Raw genomic sequence first — 6,207 nt, 5'->3', positions numbered from 1 at the left:
TTTACTTCAAAGAGTGAAGTATTTCTGTAAGTGTTGACATGGGAGTTCACAACCACAGATTTAAGAGCAAGCATAGGAAGTATAACAAACTTATTTATATATATATATATATGTATTAAATCATTCAAATAAATGATTGAAAATAAACTGATGGGTATATATAAGGGGTATATATAAAGAAGTAGATAATTGTCTCAATATAAAATAAGTGATATTTATAGATGTCACAAATTAAAATGGGTCATCCTGGGAATAAAGACATTGCTTATAGTTCAATGGAAATTTAGAGACAATAGGGATGATCAGTTATGAGGGAATTTTTAAGGCTCTACTGGATATTCTCTGGAGCTCTAACCAAACTATAATTCTATGAAATGAAAAATTCGCTATTCAAGAGGAGACTTGAGCCTGAGTACTTGGACTTAGTAATTGTTATCTGAACTTAATACACTTGGAAATAACAAGTACTGCCCTGCTTTTTGAAATAAATTATATTTTGGAGTTATTATATCATTTCTACCAAAAGTAAAAAAAAAAGTAATAGGCATCATTTGTGAGCATCTCCTCCTAACTGGTAAATACAGTGCCATGAATCTCTCATATCAGTCATTCTCTATGCGATTTTTAAAACACATCTAGCTCCTTCTTTTCCCTCTAGAAACCTGAAGAAACATACTATAATAGAGGCTTATTAGAGTACACTGAGTACTTATAGTACTTATAGAGTACACTAAGTCCCCAGGTGTATTTAGTAAACTTGTTGTCTCTCTTTGAAGGTGAATGTCTTTAATTTTTAGAAGCTGGTCTTATTTTGTACATAAAACTACTTTCATACACAATATACTTATCATTTCCCAATATTTATTAATATTTCTGATTATACTTCAGCGATGAGACACATAATGCAGTATGACCAATATTTGGAAGACAGGAACCCCTGTTTTTAATATTCACCCTAGACCCATCATCAAATCTCATTTCTACTCTCTGAGATAACATCAATTTGAGATTTTAGGATGATTTACACCCTACGGTGACAACACTGTACAGTTAATAATTCTACTACACTATTATAGATGTTAGTGTTTTCTTCTCAGGCAGCTGTGATGTCTACACTAATCATTCTAACTCACACTTTCCTCCAATTTCCCCCTTCTCTTGCCACCCTCACCCCAAGCTCATCCCTTTTTGTAAATCCTGATGTTATTAGAAGATAAATGACCTTATTTACTAAAAGTATTTCTCTTACCCTCTCTCTCTTCTCCTCAGCTTATCTCTTTCTCTGTTTCACATATTGATTATTTGGGTAATGAACTCTTCTTGAGAGGCATTTTTGCTGATGAACTGGAAGACTTTCATTATCTGTTGGAAGTTAATGCTGCTGGAGAGGTCAAAAAATTCTGGTTAGTTTTCAGAAAATTTAGTCCTTGGGGGAGGATTTCTTTTTAAGTTCCTTACCTTTTAATTATTTTGAAAAGTCACTTTTTTAAATTACTGGATGGAATTGTCCCTGGGGAGGTATTTGAAACCCCATGCTTTGGCTTCAATCCATTAGTGTACTAGTCATTGGATTTTTGTTACTTCCATGACCTGTAAAATGAGAATGGTAATCTTACCTTTTTTTAAATAAATAAATAAGATGACAGACGTGGAATTGCCCCAAAAGTAAGGTTTTCAGACAATACAACTGTCATTTTATAACTATTCTAGGATGTATATTTATATCACTCTATACTCATATCTTATGTATATAAAGAACCACAATATGGAGCACTAGTGTGATATTTTATTTTATATAAAATTAAGTTTTTAATACTGTTTGGATGAATGGAACATTTATGCTAAAAATTATAGAGAACAGGGAGCCAAGAGGGCAGAATAGCATGGAAGTTTTTTGTGTGTCTCGTGTCCATGAAATACAGCCAGACCAACACTAAACCATCCTGAACACCTAGAAAACTGATTGGAGGATTAACACAACAATCTGCACAACATGAACCATAGAATTCAGCAGATATGTGACATGGAGAGGTGAACTTGGGGAAAGAGAAGCTGTAGAGGGCAGGGAGCTGCTTTTGCGTACACAGAGAGATGGGAGGGGGCAGGTAGAATACAGGAAAACACCCCCACCCAAAGCAGCTGGAGAGAAAGTGGAAAAGTGGAAACAGCCACAGGGACTGAACTAAAAAGGGAGAAAGGAGAGAATTTAAATTCCATTAAGACTGTAAACAAAGGGAGTGCAGTCTGCAATTCTGCAGCTTGATACCTGGCAGTGCTCTGGTGGGAAGGGCGAATCCCCAGGAGAAGAGTGGAGTCCAGGGTTCTTCAGGCCACACAGGGAGTGGTGGTTCCCCTCTGGGAGGACACCTGGTAGAGGCTGTGTGGGTCCCCCAAAGGCAAGGCCCCAGTGGACCCAGGAGAACAATCACATTCACTGGTGCTGAAACAAGGTCGTTAAGGGTGAAGCCTGGTGCCAGATGTGTGTTGTGATTTTCCATAATCCCTGAAATGCTGCTGCTACACTGTCTCATGAACTTTTCCTGGGGGTGGGCTGGCACCTGGCTGCAGTCTCTGGGCATTGGCAGCAGCACGGTCCCACAAACATTCCTGGGTGTGGCTGGCACCTGCCCACTGCTCGGTGAGACCCTCCTGCAGAGGGGCAGAACAGGTCAAACAAAGCCTCAGTCCCTCAGAAGTAAGGGGTTAGAAAAAACAGCCACATCTGAGACAAAAATCAGGAGGGAGGTGCTACCTGGGGCTTGGTCATGGACTGTGTAAAAGCGGGGAGTGTTGGGAAGCTGGAGACAAAGGATGGACGTGCAATTGCTGAATGGGGAGAACAGAGTTCTGATACTAGAGACTAGTTAGCTGGGTGATGCCATTTTCATCCCTCCTGCACATGTATATATGCACCTACAAGTGCCACAAAAATCTATCCCAGTAAGCTACACAGTGCCATCTAGTGGAGAATGGAGCTCCGCCCAACTGGCCAACCTTGCTCTTCAGGAACACAAGTCTCTCCACCTGTTTAGTTTATGGACTATAAAGTGCTTCATAGTTTGACTTCTAGGGGAAAACAGAATAATTTCACTTGTATTTCATTCTGTTCACTAGTCCATCTATTCAATTTTCTTTCCTTCTTTTTTTTTCTTTTTTCTCTTTTTCGTTTCTTTTCTTTTTCTTGAATACAGAAAGAGAAAAAATTCATTTTATTTTCAATTTTTATTAAAAATATTTTTCTTTAATTTTTTCTACTATATATTTTACTTTTGTGTAATTTTTTTCAAATTCTATTTTACATCCATCATTTCATTTTAGTCTGCTTCGGTGTATTCATTTTTTTCAAATTTTCAAAAAATTTCCTTTTTTTATTCTATCCTCTTTTTCTCTAATCTATCAAGCCCCTTCAACAGCCAGACCAAAACACACCTAGAATCTAGCATCATTTATTTGATTTTGTATGTGTGTATGTGTGTGTGTTTGTTTTTAATTTTTTAATTTTAATACTTTTTAATTTTAATTTTTTCTTTTAATTTTTTTTACCTCATTAGTTCCCTTTCTACCTTCAAAATGATGAAATAAAGGAATTCATCCCAAATACAGCAGGAGGAAATGACAGCCAGGGACTTAACAACACAGATAGAAACAAGATGTCTGAACCAGAATTTAGAATCACGACAATAAGAATACTAGCTGGAGTCGAAAATAGATTAGAATCCCTTTCTGCGGAGATAAAAAGAAGTAAAAGCTAGACACGATGAAATAAAAAATGCTCTGAGCTGCAATCTCAAATGGAGGCCAAGGCGGCAAGGATAGATGAGGCAGAACAGAGAATCAGTGATATAGAGGACAAACTTAGGGAGAATAATGAAGCAGAAAAAAAGAGGGAGATTAAGGCAAAAGAGCATGATTTAAGAATTAGAGAAATCAGTCACTCATTAAAAAGGAACAACATCAGAATTATAGGGGTCCCAGAAGAGGAAGAGAGAAAAATAGGGGTAGAAGTGTTATGAGAGCAAATCATAGTGGAAGACTTTCCTAACCTGGGGAAAGACACACACATCAAAATTCGGGAGGCACAGAGGTCTCCCATTATATTCAAAAAAACCGACCATCAAGAAGGCATATCATAGTCAAACTCACAAAATACTCAGGCAAGGAGAGAATCCATGAAAGCAGCAAGGGGAAAAAAGTCCCTAACCTACAAGGGAAGACAGATCAGGTTTGCAGCAGACCGATCCACAGAAAATTGGCAGGCCAGAAAGGAATGGCAAGACATATTCAGTGTGCAGAATCAGAAAAATATGCATCCAAGAATTCTTTATCCAGCAAGGCAGTTATTCAAAATAGAAGGAGAGAGAAAAAGTTTCCCAGGCCAACAAAAATTGAGGAGTTTGTGACCACTAAACCAGCCCTGCAAGAAATTTTAAGGGGGACTCTCTGAGGGGAGGAAAGATTAAACAAACAAACAAACAAGTCAAAAATACCAAAAGCAACAAAGACTAAAAAGGACCAGAGAACACCACCAGAAACTCCAACTCTACAAGCAACATAATGGCAATAAATTCATATCTTTCAGTACTCACTCTAAACATCAACGGACTCAATGCTCCAATCAAAAGATATAGGGTAACAGAATGGATAAGAAAACAAGATCCATCTATATGCTGTTTACAAGAGACCCACTTTAGACCTAAAGACATCTTCAGATTGAAAGTAAGGGGATGGAGAACCATCCATCATGCTAACGGCCAACAAAAGAAAACTGAAGTAGCCATACTTATATCAGACAACCTAGACTTTAAACTAAAGACTGTATCAAGAGATGAAGAAAGGCATTATATCATAATTAAGGGGTCTCTCCACCAAGAATACCTAACAATTGTAAACATTTATGAGCCAAATGTGGGACACCCAAATATATAAATCAATTAATCACAAACATAAAGAAACTCATAGATAGTAACCATTATAGTAGGAGACTTCAACACCCACTCACAGCAATGGACAGATCATCTAATCAAAAAATCAACAAGGAAACAATGGCTTTGAATGACACACTGGACCAGATGGACTTAACAGATATATTCAGAACATTTTATCCTAAAGCAGCAGAATATACCTTCTTCAGAGCACATGGAACGTTCTCCAGAATAGACCACATACGTGGATACAAATCAGCCCTCCACAAGTACAAAAAGATTGAGATCATACTGTGCATATTTTCAGATCACAACACTATGAAACTCAAAATCAACCACAAGAAAAAATTTGGAAAAGTAACAAATACTTGGAGACTAAAGAACATCCTACTAAAGAATTAATGGGCTAACTAAGAAGTTAAAAAGGAAATTAAAAAGTTCATGGAAGCCAATAAAAATGATAACACCACAACCCCAAACCTCTAGGATGCAGGAAAGGTGGTCATAAGAGGAAAGTATATAGCAATCCAGGCCTTCCTAAAGAAGGAAGAAAAATCTCAGATACACAACCTGACCTTTTGCCTTAAGGAGCTGGAAAAAGAACAGCAAATAAAACCCCAAACAAGCAGAAGACAGGAAATAATAAAGATTAGGCACAAATTAATGCTATCAAAACCAAAAAACAGTAGAACATATCAATGAAACCAGAAGCTGGTTCTTTGAAAGAATTAACAAAATTGATAAACCACTAGCCAGTTTGATCAAAAAGAAAAAGGGATGAACCCAAATAAGTAAAATCAAGAATGAAAGAGGAGAGATCACAACCAACACAGCAGAAATAAAAACAATAATAAGAGAATATTATGAGCAATTATATGCCAATAAAATGGGCAATCTGGAAGAAATGGACAAATTCCTAGAAACATATACACTACCAAACCTGAAACAGGAAGAAATAGAAAATTTGAACAGACCCATAACCAGTAGGAAATCGAATTAGTAATAAAAAATCTCCCAAAAACCAAGAGTCCAGGGTCAGATGGCTTTCCAGGGGAATTCTACCAAACATTTAAGGAAGAGTTAACACCTATTCTCTTGAAGCTGTTCCAAAAATTAGAAATGGAAGGAAAACTTCCAAACTCTTTATATGCAGCCAGCATTACCTTGATTCCAAAACCAGACAGACACCCCACCAAAAAGGACTATAGACCAATTACCCTGATGAACATGGATGCAAAAATCTTCAACAAGATATTAGTCAACCGGATCCAACAATACATTAAAA

The 6,207-nt window shown here is 37.0% G+C and overlaps 1 long non-coding RNA gene across 2 annotated transcripts in view; it reads right to left on the bottom strand.

The window, feature by feature from the left end:
- Nucleotides 1–1,189: 1,189 nt before the first annotated feature.
- Nucleotides 1,190–6,207, bottom strand: part of LOC125171168 (uncharacterized) — a 444,287-nt gene continuing 439,269 nt past the window's right edge. Inside the window, exons 5-6 of one of the 2 annotated variants that reach the window (XR_007154210.1) lie at nt 1,459–1,590; nt 1,190–1,381 (exon numbers count right to left, since the gene is read on the bottom strand). This is a non-coding gene — a long non-coding RNA (uncharacterized LOC125171168). The remainder of the gene's footprint in view (nt 1,382–1,458; nt 1,591–6,207) is intronic. The other variant, XR_007154211.1, reaches the window with a different exon arrangement.

Source organism: Prionailurus viverrinus, chromosome B4 (assembly GCF_022837055.1).
Source record: "Prionailurus viverrinus isolate Anna chromosome B4, UM_Priviv_1.0, whole genome shotgun sequence".
Taxonomy (NCBI): Eukaryota; Metazoa; Chordata; class Mammalia; order Carnivora; family Felidae; genus Prionailurus; species Prionailurus viverrinus.
The sequence above is the reverse complement of the archived record's forward strand: the minus strand, read 5'-3'. Positions and strand labels throughout refer to the sequence as shown.